The sequence below is a fragment of the Polistes canadensis genome, unplaced genomic scaffold, assembly GCF_001313835.1.
Source record: "Polistes canadensis isolate GaletaPanama2010 unplaced genomic scaffold, ASM131383v1 scaffold_201, whole genome shotgun sequence".
Lineage (NCBI taxonomy): Eukaryota > Metazoa > Arthropoda > Insecta > Hymenoptera > Vespidae > Polistes > Polistes canadensis.
Genome location: NW_014569748.1, coordinates 80683 through 101862, shown reverse-complemented (window position 1 = coordinate 101862; position 21180 = coordinate 80683). Strand labels below are relative to the sequence as shown.

General features: G+C 36.1%; 1 long non-coding RNA gene across 1 annotated transcript in view; it reads left to right on the top strand.

The window, feature by feature from the left end:
* The window catches only part of LOC106789762, a 142091-nt gene that overhangs the window by 119304 nt on the left and 1607 nt on the right, over window positions 1-21180 (top strand). The window contains exon 2 of the long non-coding RNA XR_001382028.1: window positions 19651-19729. This is a non-coding gene — a long non-coding RNA (uncharacterized LOC106789762). The remainder of the gene's footprint in view (window positions 1-19650; window positions 19730-21180) is intronic.

Sequence of the window (21180 nt, the reverse complement as noted above, 5' to 3'; positions counted from 1 at the left end):
GAAAAAAAAGAGAAAAGAAAAAGAAAAAAAAAAACGTTGTAACGATTTGCGCTCGAAAGGCGTAATTAGAAAGATACATCTACTTTCCCATATGTTTCCGCAATGGCTCTTGGGTAATCGTCTTTGATGTATCATTTTGTTAATTATCTCACAAGGTAGGATGTGTATTGTATCGTTATTCGGGATCAAATGTGTATTTACATATCTGTCTCTGTAAGTGTGTATAATGCAATAATAGAGTAATAGTTGTTGCGTAGTAGTAGTGGTAATTGATGTAGACGAGACGTCCAACTGATTTGTCTTTTCTTTAAAAATTGAAATGGAAAGAGATTTAAATATAAAAACAAAAAAAAATGGATGAAAAATGTTAGAATGTAAAAAAAGAATAATATTATTTGCGTTATCTCTTTTTGATATACAACATGGATTATACATTTCGTCTAAAATCCAAATAATAATAATAATAATAATAATAATAATCATGATAAGAACAGATCGAGCGAGTCCCAGTTAATAATTTAAAATCGGAGCATCGTCATTTCCAGTGTGTCCCAATTAAAGTTGATTTTCTCCTTTTCCTTTCCGGTATTAGTGTCACGGTGAGCGCGCAATCTCAGAATCTACAGTATTGTGTATACCGTCCGTCCGTCCGTCCGTCCGTTCGTTCCTTCGTTCGTTCCTTCGTACGTACGTATATACGTACGTCGTCCACTTACAATCCACGGCATGAATATTACATGCCTTCTTACCCACCGGAAAGATAATTGTCAAGAGCTCTAAATACGGCCTGAAACGGGTGGACAGTAAATGCATAATACATTATGCGACGAGAACGAAAATTTACGACGCGCATAAGCACCGTCCGTCCACCTTCTCTCGTACTATATACATATTTACAATTTCAGTTAAAATGTTATTAAGATTGTTTAAATATCAAATTGAACACAGAAGTCAATCTATGCACATCATTACCAGAAGAAATTATTTGAATAATTATTTTTCAAAATTTGATTTAAACAAACAGTGTATTCAATTTGTTTTGCATGTCGATTAATTTTATTGGAAATCAATTTGATTGTTTGAATAATTGTATACTTGATAAAATAATTCTGACAGGTAAATGTAAATCTTTTCTCGTTGAGAAAAATAGAAAAACGTTTACTTAGAATGAATGTAAATTTGTAAATCGTCACGAATTTGATTGGAACAACTCAATATACTAGGCGTGTGTTAATTCTAAAAGATTAAATTCTAATCAAAACTCTTATTCGAATCGCCCCCATCGTCCTGCCAAACTAATCTTACTTCTTTCTATTTCTTTGTTTTCTTTTTTTTTGTTCTTTTTCTAATTTCCAACCCTTATTTACTAGCACAATACTTTTTAATAAAGATTAACCATTTTGAAGAGAAAAAACAACAACAGTCGGTCTAAGGTTTAGCCCAAAGGCAGAAGCCAAAGCCATTTTCCGAGCATAAATCAAAACCGGCAGGCTTGTCTGTTGTCTCAGAGATTATTTTTTCGAAGGTGGCCATTATAGGCAAGAACATCGTCTGTAATTAAGGACAAAATACTACGAAAGGTCTACATTCGAATTTTGATGCGAATACAAAATTCAATTCTGTTTTGATCGATCCTAGTCTAAAATCTCGTTCTAGTTTGTATCTTTTTCTTTTTTTTTTTTTTCGTGTTTTTCGATAACGAGAATATAAATGTAGCCCAGAGGAACACATTTTCTTACATATCCAATAAATAATAATAAACAAACGAAAAAATCCGCATCATCCATTCGATTCGTAAATTTGGATACATCGAAATTCGATTATAGGTAAAGTGGTGAATAAAATAAATCGAAATCTCGTATACTCTCTCTCTCGTGTTTTATATTTTTTTTTTTTTTGTTGAAAAATAAAATCGCCAAAGGTAGTATAGTAGTTTCAGCCAAACCTGGACGAAACCACGTGCCCATGTAAATTCGGTTGGATAAATTTTTCAATCCTTGGAGCTTCCCCGTTCTAAAGACTGACGAATTGCGAACGCCCTCGCTGTGACAGATGGATCTCAAGAGTTACCTGGCCCTTGTGTTCCGCCCTGTGTTCCATCGGCAAACCGCTAATTTTCTCGGACAACCACAAAACCGCAGGAATAATAACACCCCCGTTCAACTGGCGCATTTAAATGCAATAATAACAATCCTTAAGAGTCTGACCCTACGATTACTTACAGATAAATCTCTAAGCGGTAGCTCAAATATCTTTCTCTCCCTCTCTCTCTTTCTACGAACCTAAATTTTAAAGTGGATATAGTTTAATCATAGAAAACTAACCATTCGTAAAAAATCACCCGACGTTTCAATGTTTCAATTTACAGATCAAATATCAAATATATATATTTTTTTTTATAAGATAATAATTTTTATAAAAACATCATTATTACAAAAAATATCTAATTCAATAAAATATAACTTTATTAATGATAATTTATATAATATATTTGTGATGTTTTATGACGTTATATATTATATTTATTCATGATTAGTAGTAATTTTTTTGTTTTGTTTACAGATAAACAGTTTCTATAAGGTTAAATATGATTTTATAAAGAGAAAAAATGGATTAAGAAATGGGTAAGTTTTGGGATCGGAAAATCAATGTTTCGCGATATTAAAATTTGACGTCCTTTTTAATCCTCACACTACCCCTAAAGTGCAATGCGTTTTTCTCCCCCTTCTTGTTCGGTCGTTGGTCGCGTTCGTTTTATATCCTTGGTCGTAAGACAAGCGAGCTAACTCAACGAGGGTTGGCACAGACGTTAACTGCTTTTAAAATTTAAACTTTCTCGCTAAGTTCTCTCTTTCTGATATACCTAAAGATAAAAACAAAGAAGAAGAAAATAAAAGGATAGGAAAAATCTCACGGAAAATTTTGTTTTTTTTTTTTTTCTCTTTTTTTTTTTACCTTTCCATTCCCTCGAAGACGCTAACAAATTATTGCCGCGAAATATTTCTCTTTCCCTTTTTCCCTTTATCCCAACCCAAGTTTGTTCCCTCTTTTTTAAAATCTTACGCATATTTTTGACGTTTAAATCTCGTCGCGTCGTTGTTGCTTCGAGCCATTGTAGAAAAAATACGACTTGTTGATCCGACTTGTAATATCCAATTAGATGTTATTAAACTACACACACACATACACAAAAAAAGATCTAATAAAGTTGAACTCGTTGAAAGATTTTATTCAATATTATTGTATCGAAATCAATTCTTAATTCGTATAGTAAATTGATTAACTTGAAATATCAAACTACTATCAAACTGAAAATCAAATCAAATAAAAATTACCTTCTCCGTTATTTTTTATTATTATTATTACTGCGTTAAATAAAAAATTCGCAATTGAAAATAATACAAGCAGTAATATTTGTAAGATCGAGTCATGATTAATGCACCAAATCAAATTACTCGATTCAGAGATCACGAATTGTTATTTGTTCTTAAAATAAATAAAAATAAACAAATACTGGACGTTGATTATCGTTCATTGGAAAATGAAAGCAAGATGGGTTGTTACATTTGAAAGTCATCAAGTACGAAGATCGTAAGCCCCCATCGATCGATCGAAGAAAGAGGAAGTTCAATAACGTCCTGAATTCTAAGCTCGTCCACGTTAGAAGCACAGTGATTCTGACCCTTTCGCGTCTAATAAGATGCATTAGGCATCTTTTTTGTAGAAACTTTAAATTATAGCTCGTTGGACGTTCCTACGTAGAGCTACGTAGTTGGTATCCTTCCGCACGAGCCCAGCTGGACGTCTGTATCTCACGTTTCAATATATCTCAATTATATCGTAAATAAAATATGACTGGCTAGTTGCGTGCGGCCGGTAAATTGGCAGCTGAGGTGTCCGTTAGCGAACCTGTTCTCTTCTCTTTCTTCTTCTTCTTCTTCTTCTTCTTCCTCCTCTTCTTTTCTTGCCCCTTTTTCGTCTCCTTTCTTTCTTTTTTACTTTCATTCTCTCTCCCTTGTCCTCTTTCTCTTCTTCTTCTTCTTCTTCTTTTTTTTAATCACAGTAGGTAGTACAGTTTAAAAAAAAAAAAAGAAAACAATGCAAACATTATTCGCATGAAAATAAAAAATAAAATAAAAGACATACACTTTACCTACTATATATAAAAATCATATGTATATGTTATTTAATTATTAATAATTTATTATATAAACATAATTTTGGTTATATATATATCTCTGTCCGTGAACCCATTTGATTGATAAATTAAAAATAAATAAAACAAATCGTAGTAGATAACTGTTCTTAAAATTGACCAAAAAAAAAAATTAAAAATAAAACTATTAAACGAATGCATAAGTTAGAAGAATTCTATTCCGTATAGGACCGGTGCGACTAGTCAGTCACTCGAGAAAGAGAATGATGATTAGCCGACGAGTTTTTAAGTAGGCTGAATAAGCAAGGAACGGCCGTTAGTACGGGGATCGCGTCTATTACTAGAAGTTTATGCAGCTATTACCGATCCCGATGGCAGGTGTTCGTGCGTTCGAGTTGGTCCATACAATTCCTTCCTTGACCCCTCACGTAGATTTTCTACCACGACTGATTTTTTTCTTTTTCTCGTTCTTTTTTCATTCGTTTATTATTACTCTATCGGAATATATACTCTCTGCTCACGCATACTACGCGGAAACTAAACACCCGATTGCGTTCCGCTTCATCGCTATAGTTATTCTAATGTCCGTGAGTCAATATCGATTCCGCGTGGTGATAAGAACCGACAGAAGTGTTCTTTCAACGCTATCAAATTGATTTTCTTTCTCCCTACCTCCCTCCCACCCCTCTACTCCACTCCCCACCTATCACCTCTCCTTTAGAAAAACCTCAGATTTAATTCAACGTTAATAAACTATGACGATCTTTACTCTTTGTCATATTTTGTGGATAAGAAATTATTATCATTTATTAAAATGACACCGGTTTTTTAATAATTCATACATATTTAAGTAAAGTATAATAAACCTCTACTTACATGTTTAGATCTTTTATAAATAGGCCTATGTGAGGTCGCGTAATTAAAATTTTCTTTAACGTACAACGATCGTAAATTATGTTTCTATATATTTTAAGATAATTGTTTAATAATAATCGTTGTGTTGGTATACCGACAAAATTAAATTAAATACTGATTATAATCTCGATTAGTATCGAAAGTGTTAAAACATATGTGAATAAATATATTTAACATATTCTGATATTCTATCAATTGTATAAACCATTTGTATGTATTTCGAATAGAAAAAGTGTTTATAGTTATAAAAGGGACGTGCCAATAGCAATGAATTGTTTTCGAGGGACGTCCGAAGGTTCGTAAAATTATGAACCCTCTCTCTCTCTCTCTCTCTCTCTCTCTCTCTCTCTCTCTCTCATGGGAACATCAAACTAAGAAATATCCATCTCTCTTTCTCTAAAGACTCTTTTCGTGACTCGTCAGACGAGAACAAAACATTTTCCAGCATAGAGAATAGGGTTGAATAGTAAGAGAGATGGTGTTAGTGGTAGTGGTGGTGATGGTGGTGGTGGTGGGAGGTTTAGGGGGTGAGTTGCTTGGTTTACGGTTATAAATAGTCCGCCTTCAGAAGGCGCAGTAAAGAAACGGCGCGCTCGGAAGAAATTACGAGAGCGTTGGGTGGCAGGGGTGGGAGCGGGGGCGGGGGCGGATGGGGGGGAAGAAGGGAGAGAGTTTGTCAGCAAGAGGCAAATGAAATTGTATTAAAGTTTCACCTCGCGAGACTGTAGGGTGGGTCGTCGTAGGTTGTTCCTCTTCTCTTCGCTTCTTTGCTCCGGGGGTTGAAAGTAACGTCGTCAAAGACCAAAACGACGAGCAGACGGTATTAAAGCTTGTCGCTTTAGGACAAAATGAAGCGGAAGTTCGGTTATAAGAGAAAGAAAGATAGATATATAAAAAGAAATAAAGGAAAGATGGAAGATAATGAGAGAGAGAGAAAGAGAGTGAGAGTGAGAGAGAGGGAGAGAGGTAATACGAATCTTTATCTTTTTTCACTTGCTAAAACTGTTCGCGATATTATAACACATCTTGAAGGATATTTTCTTGAAACTAATTAAAATGTATCACTTGATTTAATCTTTTTATCGGGCGAGCCTCAATTGGACAAAATTTATGTCGAAACTTATGAATTTATTCGATATCGTGTAATTAATTAATTGATTAAATTTAATTGAAAGATTTTAATAATAAAAGTATATATATATATATATTCTAATTCTTCTCGTTGTTTTATATCAATTTTTGTCTTGTTTTGTTTTAACGATTTATTTTATTAACGAACAGCTTGAAATTCGTAAATTACAACGATTTTGTTCTCATTATCAAAATGATAAATAAAATTTCGGAAAAAGATTAATAATAATAATAATAATAATGATATTTGAACGATAAATGAAATAACGTATCTTTAAACATATACAATTTAGTAATTAATCACCGACAACGATAGTCAGGGAGAATGTAAGGGAGGTTTCTTTTTTTTTTTTTGAACAGACAGGTAATAACAAAAAGGTCGTTTTTTAGAAGACGACTTTTCAGTTAGTTGAATAATACACTAGGAACTCGAACGTTGCAGTTACGTAGCGACATTACTCGCGCCCGTTTCCCGAAGGAAATTAGAAAAGGCGAAACAAACATGGCTGCATATATACTTCTCAACCTCCTGCTAACTTCCTCTACCTTCTTCTACATTTTCCTCCCCCCTCCCGTTACACTTCTTCACCCTTATCGCGTGGCTCTGTTATATACCTTACCAAGAGCCAAGTCACAAATGTAATATTCAGGGAATAATACAACCCGCCAACGCCCGAACATTCCAAGACTCTCTTTGCCCATTTCTTTTCTTTTCCTTTCTTTTCTTTTCTTTTATTGTATTTTAGTTCTTTTTTTTCTCTCTCTCTCTCTCTCTCTCTCTCTTTTTCCTCTTTTCATTTCTTTCCTTTCGTTTCGTTTTGTTTTGTTTTCGTATCGTTTGGACGTTCAGACGTTTCCCATTTTAATAGAATTCACCGTGAACCACGTGTTGAAATAAACTTAAAATTGCACGATGACGGATCGAGCAAGGTAAAAAAAAGAAAAAAAAAAGAAGGAAACCTTGAAATAATTCCGACAATTGCGATGAAAAAATCATAACCCAGAGAAACGAAGAAGAAAAAATAAAATTGTTCCGCGTTTAATTCGTTCATACGATATCATAATTTTTTCTTTCGCGATCTTTTGATTATAGTCAGGGCATATTTTGTTATTACACTAAATTTTCATCTACCATCTGACATAGACACACACACACACACACACACGTTGTATACATCAAATATTTAATATTAAATTATTCCAAATTTTGTTTCATTTTCATTTTTTTTATATGAAATTGAATTCATTTAAATTGAATACGCAAATAGAAGTACACATTTTTATTATTGAAATAATTCGAAAACAATACGAATCGTTGAAATATTTCTATTTATTGAGATAAAAAAAAAAAATAAAAATAAGGGGGGATAAAATCACGTCATTAGTATGAAAAAAGAAATTCGTAAGTTAATATCATCTGTAAGTAAAGGGCTGATGTAAGCGAGCCAAGCGATTTGTCGCTTCTCTCGTACGCGATTCAAATCTATAGGCGTGTAGCATCCCATACACCCACTCGAGCGTGCGTGCGTGCACACACGTGGGTCGTTAATGTGAATGAGGGTCTGATTACGCGCGCAAACCTCGACTCCGAGGCCTTTATCTCCCTAGATCGCATGGCATAAAACCTGATACCGCAACGGCAGTTATGTATATCCGTCCAGAAGTTCACAAAGACGCAAACCGACGTCTCAATTTTTTTTCAACGCCAGATAAGATTGTGCACGCGGGGGAAAAGATTTTATTTTTCGGGCTTAGCCAGTGTCGATTTTCTTTTACCTCGAATCAGATAGATAGATAGATAAATAGATACATACATACCTGGGCTACGTAAGCATACACGCGGAAAGAAACAAATCAAAATGATAAATGTTTTGCAAAAAAAAAAAAACAAAAAAAAACAAAAAACAAAAATGATACGCGTTCATCGATATTATTTTGTTTAGAAAGAGTAAATATATTTTTAAGATATTATTATATAGATGAATTTTTAAAATATAGAAATATATATATATATATATAATTAATGTGGTTTTTGATTGAAGGAAAAAGGAAAAAATTAGAAAATTTATAAGAGTCAGGGGATCGTTCGAAGAAGAATCATATAAAAAGGAAGGATGGATGGAAGTAAAAAAATAAAAAAGAAAAAAAACAAAGGAAAAGGTTAAAAGTGATCGACGAGAGAAAGTCCCACGTTCTTCCGCATATACCTATCGAGCTTCCAGTTTATTAAAGCATGAAAGTCTGTTATATCGAGATCACGTGAAACAATGTAGTACGCGTTTCCGTCATCAGGGGATTCTCGAGCAATTTATTTTTTGCTCGCAAATCATTTTGCCCATTAGCTCGCATAGAACGATATCGAGAATGCGAGAGAGAGAGAGAGAGAGAGAAAGAAAAAGAAAAGAAAAGAAAAGAAAAGAGAAGGAGGAAGAAGGCAAAAGGAGAAGATAAATGCATAGTGGTGATATAGTGATGGTAGTAGTAGTAGTAATAGTAGTAGTAGTAGTAGTAGGAAGGGTAATCCTTTTGCTGATGTGTGTTACGAGGTCCACCCGCCCGCGCACTCATCATCACCGAGATAATGGAGTGGGCGGTTCACGAAGGAGAGATGCTGGATGCTTCGGGACCCAGTCCACAGAGATTCACAACAAAAACCACCACTCAACGACCCTGCCCCGACTTGCACGACCATAAAATCATCCTAGTTCGCTGCCACCCCACCACCATCCGCCTTCTTCTTCTGCTTATTCTTATTCTTCTTGCAAGTCTTCTTCTTCCTCTTTCTTATTCTTCCTATTTTCTTCTTCTTCTACTTCTTCTTTCTCCTCCTCTTCCTCTAGCATCAACGAAACAGACAACTTCAGCGAATTACTTGCGACCTCGCAATAACAACAACAACAACAACAACAACAGTACACAACGATCGCGTGCAAACTGCATAGGGGTCTGTTGATTGCAGGACAACATCCCAATGATGACAATCGATTTCAACGCGTAGAAATAACATCTACGATCATCTTCCTTTTTATCTTATTTCTTCTTCTTCTTCTTCTTCTTCTTCCTTCCTTCCTTCCATCCTTTATTTCCTTTATATATATTTCCCCTTTTCTTTTATTCTCCCCTTAATGTCTCTCCTTGTTTGCTTCTAACTCTTCTTAACTATTGAGTTAGACGACAGGAAGAAACAAGCGTGAAATCTTTACTCCGTACCCTCTCATATACCATCTCGATCGTGACGGACAGTTGCTTGATAGAATAACTAATTCGAAAATTGTCAGTTGTTCTTTGATGATCAACGAAAGAACGATGATTTGTCATAGAAAATATGACTCGTCGCGTGACAATCTATCAAATTGTGTTCATGCGCTCATTATGATAATTTATTTTCTAAAAAGGGGAAACAAACAAAAAATGAATAATCAAATTAATATGAATTTATATTATTGTTCTAGGTATGACCATCTGTCGCGAATTTCCATCCCCCACCTCAACCTTTCTGTGCATTGTCCTCTGAATCTCGAATCCGGATAGTTGATTGGCTCGGAAAATTTTAATAAGCCGTTCAACGATAGGTCGAGCCAGTACGCATGTCCTTTAACTGAGTGTCACCAAAGGCAGGCGCGACACACACCCTTGGTGACATAACTTTCCCTCTCTCTTTCTCCCTCTCGTGTCCTCCCAACGTCCCTCGATTAACTCTATCTCTCTTTCGTTTAAAGCCCAGGTCTACCGAGTCCGACCAATGCGTTTTCGGCGCATGCGCCTTCAACCTAAGGAAGGTTAAACGTGCACTCCTCCTCTCTGGCCTCTTTGCCCTTTCAAAAGGGAGGTTGTACTCCTCCTCCTCCTCCTCCTCCTCTTCCTTCTACTACTACTCCCCTCACCCACACCCTCATCCTCACGCTCACCTACATCCTCACCCTCACCTACATCCTCACCCTCACCTTCACCACCCATTCTCGTTCTCTCGTACTTACGTATATATAACAACGACCACGAGAAACTCTGTTCTCCGTTGAGAACAGATCGAGACTATCGCGATATTGAATCTCTTCTTCTTCTTCTTCTTCTGCTTCTTCTTCTTCTTCTTCTTCTTTGAACACGCTCGTTATTCGGCCAGCCAATCTGAAACTCTCGGTCTGGATCGTTAAGGACACACTGTCTCACTGATTTCAAAGAAAATGTTCAAGTCTCGTTAAATTTATCAACTTATAAACATCTTTTCAGATATAATACGTAAATCATTTCTCATTAATCATACACGTATAGATTTGTATATATTTTTGTATTATTTTCACGACGTGCCGATAAAAACATCGGCAAGAATAATCTCGTAAATGAATAGTTTGAAAAGAAAAACAAAGGGAGAGAGGTACGAGTAACATTTTGTTTTAATTTCAGATAAGTGCATAAATGTATCTTCAATTGTTTCAAAACAAGTATTAATTGAATCTTATTTCTTTTTCAGTTGCTCGAACGAGATTAGGTATTCTTAAAATAATTAAATGAACTATCTTTCAGTCCCATTAACGTACTTTGCTATACCGAATGACAAAATTACCTGATCTCTCAACAAAAAATCTTCATTAAATAGAAGATAAAGTAAAAAAAAAGAAAGTATAGGGAGACAAGAGGAAAATAAATCTTATTTAATAGAATAACGTCATAACGTATGGTTCGTTAGGTTCCTAGATAAGCTGGAGAATGAAGATTCGCAGAGGATGGATGAGGTGACCCGGGAGAGGAAGCACTCTACGGAATCCAACGTAGAGTCTCTTGGATCGATACGAACGGCGCGCGCTGTGTCCCCGTCTGCCATTGGTCATAGCAAAACCTAGACGTGCCTGCTTTTCTCCTTTCCTCTCCTTCACGTTCACTCCACCTCCCACTCACCCTCTCTTGTTCTCTTGGACCCCCTCAACTCACCCCTTTGGTACACTCCGTACTATCTACGTTCACCTCTAGCTGCCAGCTACCAGCAAAAGCTCGACCCTCCCCCTTCCCCCTTCCCTCCTCCTCCTCCTCCTTCTCTTGTTCACCCACACCCTCTCCTCCTTTCCGTCTCTCTGCTACTTTCTCTCTTTCTCTTCTTCTTTTTCTTTTTCTTTTTCTTTCTCTTTCCTCCCTTTTTCCACCACTTTTTACTCCCTTTTTGCGCAACACGTCTCCAGTCGAGACTGCACTATTACTATTCCACGCATCGACTTCCACCCACCATCCGATCATAGATTCAACGTGGAGAGAAGAACCAAGCTAGGTAGCTAGATAGCTAGCTAGCTTGCTAGTTTCGAGGAGAAACTACTTCTACTCTTTATCATTTCATCCGTTATACCTAACTAGTTCAGAAACGAATAGTACTTTTTATTTCTTAATTCTCTGCCAAATCTATCTTCTGTGTCTTTTGTGTGCGTGTGTGTGTGTATGTGTGTTTTTTTTTTGTTTCTTTTCTTTTTTAATTTAATCTAATCCGAAATGAGAGTTAATAACATACGCGTGCACGTGTAGAACGAAGTTAATCAAGGAGTCGTAAAAAAGAAAAAAGACTTAACTACTGAAATGCATGAAAATTTAATGAATTATTAAAAAAAAAAAAAAATGTAAAGAAAAAAACCTGCAGCGGATTATCTCGATAAAGTAAAAAGTCGTAGAAAATATAATTCTTCGGTCGCCGTGAGAAATAAAAATCTAAGGAGATGATTAACACGTCCTCGATCTCTCCCTCTCCCTCTCTCTCCCTCTCATTCTATCTTTGTTTCTAATAGAAGTGAACGGGAATAATCCCACGATGACTGTCAACGTTCAGAAATACATTACCAAAGAAGGTAAACGAAGCTGACTGCTCCCATTAACGTTGAATGTTTATTCGCGTTGGTATTGGTGGTTGGTTGGTCGGTTGGTAGTTGTAATCGTCGTTCATCGTTTTCGTCGTCATCCTCGTCCTCGTCATCGAGCCAAGGAGTCTCTCATATAACCCCACGCTCGGAAATGGCTGTTGAATATGGATGAGTCGAGCGGAGAACGGACACACTCTCATGCTCAACGCACGGAGACATAATTGCCTTAATTAACGCTAATATGTTAAATCGCTACGGTTTCCCTTTGTCCGTCACCGGTTTCTAGGCTAACCCAAGAGACCCAACCAAGACTTTGTCGTGAACGGTCTCGCAAGCGCGCACCAACGAGTGAACACAAACACCTGTGCGACTTGCATACGTTATTAGAAGAATAAAAATAAGAATAAGAAGAAGAAGAAGAGTTAAAGGAAAGTAGATAACGTTCTTTCCTGCCCGCCGATGCATTTCCATCTTTAAGGAAATATCACGGCGAGAATGCTAATCTATTATTACCCCAACGAACATACTTTTAGTACGCGTTATTTACACAAATCATATTTTAAATACTCTTAGAAATCTTTTTTCACAATTAATTCATTATTATCTTTTTAAAAATGTATTTAATTTACAACATTTTTTTAAATATTGCAAAAAAAATGATTTATTAATACGAAACATTGTCAATTTGACATATCAATCAATCGAACGATTCAATTATCCCATTATACCAATCGATAAAGAAATAAGTAATTGCAATATAACGAGGAATAATCAATGAATTCTAGAAAATACTTCCAGTAGTATTAAGAACAGGCTGTTATAACACAATGTTAAATCACAATTAAACGATTCTATCTCATTAATTAATTCGACTAACCAAGTAAACATCATTATTAATTTAAAGACACGAAAGATCATTATGCCACGAAGAGTGAGAAGAAAAAAAGAAAAAGAAGAATAAAACAACTTCGATGATAAAATAGAAAAAAAGAAGGGAGCGGTGGGTGGATGGTTGGGGGGTGGGGTGGTTGAGTAAATACAAACCGCCGTCTAGCTCGTCCGGTCCCCATAAGTTCAGGACATCCTTCGAAGGTAGCGAGGCGTGCTAAAGGGTAAGGAACCGCCGACAGAAGAGGACTCCTACTTTTTCCCCTCCCCCAAGTCATTTTTTTCTTCTCCTTTTCCGCCCTGATCACCCTTCCTAACTCTTATTCTTCTTCTTCTTCTTGCACGTCTTAGTCTTAAACTACTCGAACTTCTTCTTATTCTTATTCTTCTTCTACTTCTTCTAGTACTTCTACTTACTTCTTCGGGGTGCTTCGAACTGCGTTGGAGAATGCAGATACATAAATTCATGAGCGAAGTAACAACCAGTGACGCCACGCTAGCTTCCGTGCCGCGTTGAGCTGCTTGGCAATCGTATTCATGAACCGACACGGTAATTAGGGACACTAGCTCGCCTCGCTAACGGAAGTCGCCTCGAGAATCCTCCCTCCCGCCCTCCCCGCAACCTCGGAATATCGCCGGAAATACTTATGCATTCCGTTCGTTCGTTCCTTCGTTCGTTCCTTCGTTCGTTCGTTTCGTAAGAAAACGCGAGAATTCCAAATAACCCCAAGACTATCCTGTCCGTTTTCTGATGTCTAGTGTCTTCAGGGTTCGATAAACTCTTCAAGCTAAACAATCTATTTGATTTTACCTAACAAACGTGTACATAATTGAAATATATCGTTACGATAATACTTTAATGTCATTAAACTCATGGGTTTAAATCGTTCGTTCCTATTGATAATAATTTCATCGCGTTGGTATGATGGTATATTTAATAACGTATTTATAGAAAAAGAATTCGTATGTGTTCTGGAATTTTATTGATTACGTTATTTCCTTTTCTTTTTTAAAAATTTTCTTACAATCACATATCGAAAACGTATATTTAACCGATACCTATCACGAGAAATAACTTGGATAAAATTAATAACGAATAATAGGATTATATTTTAACATTGTTAGAAGAAAAAGAAGACCTGCGAAAAGAATAAGAAAGAGAGAAACAGAAAGATAGATAAAGAGAGAGAGAGAGAGAGAGAGAGAGGGAACGAGATCGTGGGACGTTAGAACTAAGCGTGAAGATGTACAGAGCGTATTATATGGGTGGAAGCCAATTATTCGTACGGCTGACCCTGAAGGCAATGATAACTTCGGGCGGCGCATAATTTTGAGCTGCAAGAAGTAAGAGAGAAAAAGAGAGTAAAAAAGAAATATAGAAAGAGAGAAAGAGTATGAGAGGAAAAAGAGAGAGAGTGAGAGAGAGAGAGAGAGAGATAGCAGTACGTAAAGTTTGCCGAGCTTATAATGAAGATATAACCGAGCCGGACTGCCGAGACATCTTTACGTCCGAGACGTTGCTTGGCTTGTTACTCGCTTATGGGTACACATGAGACTACGATACTCTTTCTTTCTCTCTCTCTCTCTCTCTCTCTTTTTCTCTCTTTCTTACTCTTATACATACTCTTTGAAAGTCTCCCTTTGCCAGCTGATCTTCTCTTCGTCTTCACTTTCTTCCTTTATTTTTATCTTCTTATTCTTCTTCTTCTTCTTACTTGCTTGCTTGCTTGCTTGGTTGCTTGCTTGCTTGCTTTCGGTTTCTCTTTCCTCTCGAACGTTCCGCACGAGCGTTGTTGTTAATCAAAGACCACGAGCAATAACGACCGGTACCACCACCGCGGGACCATTTAAATGCTTGGTCCCACACCAACGAGAGAAACTCTGTCTGTCCTCCTAAGGCCCCCTTAAGGTCCCCCGAGATCGACGATACCCGTTAAAGGTGCCTGCCTTGCTCTTGCTCTTGCACTCGCCTCTTTAAAACGCGAGAACGCGACGTTCAGACGATTTACGCGAATACTACGTGTGTATGTATGTATGTATGTATGTCTGTACGTACGAGTTTAATCGATAAATGGAAAGAGAAAGAATAAGGGTGGGAAAGAAAGAGAGAGAGAGAGAGAGAGAGAGAGGTAGGGCTGATCGAGAAAAGGGTTCTTTGATAATGAGCATGCTCGTTCGTGTCTCATCATCTATATCAAACATATAATAACTACCCTATATAGAGTTTTTCACAATTTGATTTTTAATTTTATTACTTTTTATCTTTTAAACAATGAGAAAGAGAGAGAGAGAGAGAGAGAGAGAGAGAGAGAGTCCAGATGTTTTTCTATGTTTTATTTTATTTTCTTTTATTTTTATTTTTTTTTTTCGTTAATTTTTTGATTATCTGATAATTGGATAGAGAAAAAAGTATAATAAAAATAGTTTGATTAAAATTGTAATTATTACTTTTGTTATATTTTTTATTTGAAATGATGTCTCCGTATACGAGTTGGGAAAAATGTTTTTAATCTAATCGTAGGGAAACGATTATTTTTCTCCGTTCGAAAATAAAAAATCATTTTTTAAGTTTAATTATATAAATGAAAGATTTTTGTTTGTTTCTATTGAAATACGAAACTTTTCAATCACAATCCCTCAGTATTATGTGTCAGAAATTTTGAAAATATATACTAATACTATTAAAATGATAATATAATAAATAAGAATGAACGATCTCTCGTATTTTTTTATAACGTTGTTCTATCGTTAAATAAGAAAAAAAAAAAACTTTATATTACAGTTAAAAACCGTGTGTTAGGAATTGTTGTAAATTAAATTCATTCGAACGAAATAAAAGTAATATGTTAACTATGTTTGAACAATCGTTTGTGTTTTTAATCTTCCATTAGATTTTTATTAATTACCTACGACACAAGAGATAATTGCATTTGATTTGAAAATAGTATTGGATAAAAGTAATATCTAAACGCGAATCAAAGGAATCTAATTGTCGCGATGGAAAGGATTTAACATGAGCGAACAAATATTATGAAACATTGACTGACAGAAATCCATTTATCCGTATCGCGAAACGTAAGCGCAGGAGGGTGGTGCCGGGGGCGGGGCAAGGGCCGTGGGGGGTGAGGGGGTCGGATTGAAAATCGGCTCGATATATCGGCTCGGTTTGCAACGAGCAACGTGGCACCAAACTCCGCGAATCATTCTCTCGCGTTGTTCATATCAATACAATCCTAATTGAACACGATTCGATATTCGACGAGTTAAATAATTGTCTTTCGGGTATAAAGCCGAATTCGCGCGTACGTTAATCACCGTTTTCACTCTTTCTCTCTCTCTCTTAATGGAATATGAAAAAGTACGCGCGATAGTACATAAACGTAAATTTAATATACACGTATAATGGCAACAAACAACATTCGTATGTTATAACATAGTATTATATTATATTTTATATACAACTTGGTAAATAGAATTTTATCATTCGTTGTAGGTTATATCATTGATAGATATAAAAAATATATTTGACAGAATGGTATGCAAAAATTCGAAATATATTCGACGATAGAAATGAAATATTTTGGTAGCTCGCCCCCCTTCTCTCCCCCCCCCACCGGTGCTTTTATCGATGAACGTCGTTTCGCAGTTTTATTTTTAGATATTTTCACTTCTCAAAATTGTATAGAATAATAGGAAAAAAAAAAAGAAGAAAATCCTCCGTTGAAATTTTCGCAAAAACGCAACGGAAAAATTTCATAACCGACAATCATCAGCAACAGATCTGTCTAGAAAGAACGTACCAAATCGTATTCTACTATAAATGGTAGGTAAGATTACTTTGAGGACGTTAAAGGGTTAAACGAACGACCGACCAATTGTGAACGTAAAGAGCTCGATCAAGGAACTCGTGTATGTACACACTCATCAGAAACTTTTAGTCGTATATGTTATATGCATAACAGTTGGTGCATCTAACCAATACAGAAGAAAACAGAATAAGAAGAAGAAGAAGAAGAAGAAGGAAGACACAACCAGGAAAGATATACCACGCCTGGCTTGTTCAACCAACCTCGAACCAGACGAGATTCGCATTATAATCCTATTACAGATTAACTTTCTTTTGTGGTACATTTAAATCCACCCTCCCCCTTCCCGCCCATCTTCATTCGACGTCGACGTTATATTTTTTTTTGAGGTCTTTTTGGGTTTTTCGTTTAATTCTTTTTACATTCTTTTTTTTTTTGTTTTTTGTTTCTTCGACTCCTTTCCTTGGTTCATTCTCGTCTTATGTTCTTCATCATCCACTCTTTCTTTCTTTCTTTCTTTCTTTCTTTCTTTCTTTCTTTCTTTTTTTCTTTCTTTCTTTCTTCTTTCATTTCGTTGTTCTTGTTTTACACCGGCACACTACGGGCAACAACCTGCTCTGACGGCCGCGCGTAAAATTGGCCGGAACGCATTTTTCCATTAGGCCGGTACCCAAGCCACGTTACAAATTATAGGTGTACTCTTATTGGAGAGCTCCGATGAAACGAGGGAACCGATATGCGCTCGCTCTCGGACGTTTTCCCTTAACCTTAACTTGAGTCGAAACGACGTAAGACGAAGAAGAAGAAGAAGAAGAAGAAGATCAAGTAGAAGAAGAAGAAGATGGAAAAGAAGAAAAATAAAAAGAATAAAAAGTAGACGACGACTTAAGACGGAGTGATGACGTCTTCGTCGTTCGAACGAGCAAAAACCACCAAGCCGATTCCGTAAACACGCTTTGCCCTTTTTGAAACAGGTGCTCCTCTCTCCTCCATTACCGTCCAACTATTTATTCTCTTTTACTTTTTCTTCTCGTATTATTCATTGAAAAAGATTAAATAAAAGAAAAACGTTTGGAGTCATCGAGATTATTATACGGGCATACGCGAGGATAATAAAAAGCATGTGTAGTAAGAAAAAATTTGTTTAAAAATTTTTCAACAAGGAGTGTCTGTCCCCGTACTATTCGTTATAACACATCTGTATAGTTATATATTTATATATATATATATATATAGATTCAGTATACTTTTGAACTACTGTAATACATCGTCCAAGCATACCATGCGGAAATCAGTATCTCTACGATCCCGTTTCACGAGTAGCCGAACTAATCGATGATCGCAACTTCCATAGGCAACGGAAAACCAGCAAATGCGATTTTAATGTCGACATTGGCGTAGTAGTGTAGGTATCATCTTAAAGCATATCGAACGAATGAAATCCATTCCCCGTTCCCGTTCTCCTATCGTTAACGACATCATTCCACCGAATAGAGAAAATCAAACGTACAGCATCCGGTTAAAAGTTTCAAATCTTTATCTAAATTCCATGAAACTCTGTGTAAAATGTATTCATTTTTCTTTTTTTTTTTTTTTTTCAATAAAACTATTTCGTACATTGATCTGTTTTGTTCTAGAAATTTTAAATGGAAATAATAATTGTCAACTTCGTAGTGCGAAAAATTGATTGAATATTTTTTCATGTGTTTCTTTTTCTAGAATTTACCATAGATATTCAAGTAGATAGATCGTTTAAAAATTAATCAGTGTATTAGATTTTTACGAAAATCAACGTATGATTTCAAGCTTTTGATCGATAATACACACGATTCTCGAGTTAGCACTCGAATTTGAAGTTTAATTGTTGTGGTAGAAAATAAAACAGGTATTAAAGGGATCATTAAGAAAGAGAAAGAAAAAGAGAGAGTTGGTTACGTCGTTAATACTATACTACACTTTGCTACTGTAACCACTAACGATCAGTACGCGACCCTACCACCTAACCACCCCTTTATACCCTGCCCTTTTTCTTTCACATCTAAGAGAAGACCCTTTTCTTTTCCGCTTATTATATCGCGCGACGAAGATTTCCCTTTCCCTCGGTCCCTTTCCTACCCAACCCCCTCCCTCATTCTCCTATTCTTCCGAACAACTCATCCCCTTATTCGAAGCTAAAAGGATTTGGCAATAAACAACGGTGAGTCTCAAAATTAGCCGTAGAGGGGTGCTGGCTCTTGCAATCTACGCGAAAACACACACCCCTTACTCTCTAAGTCATCAGTTCGAGCTTCCTTTCCTTTCCTTCACCCATCCACCCTTCCTTCTTCAACCCCCATACCCACCCACCCACCTAGACCCCCCCTATCCGCTTGGTTAAGCTGCTCGATGGATTAGCGATGTACCGGAAAAAGAAAAGAAAAAAGAAAAAAAAAGAAAAAACAGGATGAGAAAGAAAGAGAGACAATCTTACCCTTGGTAATGGTTGCTCTAAACTTTTTAAAGCACTATCATCTTGCACTTTTAATTTTAATAACGACCAACCGTAAATATCTTCACGAGGACGTTTATTCGTTATTCGAATATGCCTTAGAAACTGAACTCTCTCTCGTGTTAATAACATTGTTTAATGTAATTTATCACAGAAGATCTTTTAATGCACCACTCGTTCAAAGTTTTGTCAAAAAATGTTTCTAATTCACGCGTTTTAATATTAAATTAATTTAGAATTAATAAGAATACTTATTGATATGATTTTATCTTATCGATCGATCAAAATATTTATTCATTTCAAATGTTATTCTCAAATATTGACAAATTTAATTACTTCTAATTAATTATTCGATGTGTATTTTTTTCTTACTTTGTTTTTCTTCTTTTTTTTTTTTTCGAATAATAATCGAAGAATCTTTTTACGTTTCAGATTTCCAAGAACGCGGCAGTATTGAATAACAAAAATGAGACTAGAAATGATACCTTAGGAGTAAGGATCACAACTGACAGTAAGTGTATCTAATTACCCGTGGCATTTACGTCAACGTTTACGATGATTTACAGCGTGATTGTGGTTGCGACCTTCGCCGGAATAGCAAGAGAGAGAAAAAGATAGAAAAAAAAGAAATAGATAGAAAGAAGGGGGAAAAAAAAGGAAGAGTCACGAATCGTAGAGAAGGAAGGAAGGAACGATTGGAAAAGAGATGAGTGGTGGTCGCGTTGGGGTGAGGGGGACAGGGGCAGGGGGAGGGGGAGGGAAGATGAGATGAACTAAACGGTTCACGGCTAAAAACTTGTAAAGGATTCGGTCATTTATCATGATGTTGCCAAGCCGCGGGGCACTGCGGGAACGAAAAGGGGAGGAATATAATCCACTGGACAGGCTAATCGCGGACTAACTATCCACATATTATCCACAATAATTCCACGTTAGCGGGGTGGGCACTCGTGGTCGAGGGTTCACCGGCTGATCGCTCTTGCGTATCGAAACCGGGATGGAACACACCGGTGTATAACCTCAAACATCATTTCGTACCTAACACTCGGTTCTTAGAAAAAAAAAATATCTACTTTTCTAAATGTCAGCAGTTATTTTATATTCTTGTTTCGTTTTTCTTTTTTTGATAATTTTGATCAGGATAAAAAAAAGCGAAATATACGTTATTTTTCGTTGAAATTGTTTTCTCATGAATTATATATTTTTTAGACGAAAGTATATTCGTAGCAAAACAAATTCATTTTGGTCATAGGGAAAGAAACATATAATCGTTAGTATCGATTGTATATACTCTTTGATTTTAGTTTTAAATTAAAATGAAAAATTAAACGCGAAAATTGATTGAAGCAAACTGATCGAATAGTTTTCATTCGAATTTAGATCTGGCAGATCTATTTGATTTAATTATTCGAACGATGATCGTAACGATACATTTGTAATAAAACAATAAACAATAAAGTGGCAACACGCGTATCATCTTTGTGGTAGGATAATCGTATGTAATAACGTGAAGCATAGGATATCGGGATAGTTTAAAACGGTAGAGTTAGATTTTCGGGAGCCCAGAATGCAAATATAACGTGGGGCGTAACGTTAGAGTATTTTTCTACGGCGCAGTCTGCATTAAACGTGGGCCCCCGTAAATATACCCGACATGTGGGTGCAATTTTGAAGCTTGTCACGCGTAAATAAAGTGAGCTCGACCGTGGAAATTAATTAGTGTACCAAAGGGCAAAACGTAGAGAAAATTGGCAGCATCGGATTGCAAGTATAATTGGCGAACAAATTTAATTAGTTACTCTGTTCAACACGTAGCATTCGCAAAATATTACGTGAGTCCGTGCTAACAAGTATTAATTAATGCAAAATAATGGAACGCGAGCGCTGAGTTATTCGATAACTCCGATTGTAGTCACGATTGATTTCGAAGAATAGGATATAATATATACGTATATATGTACG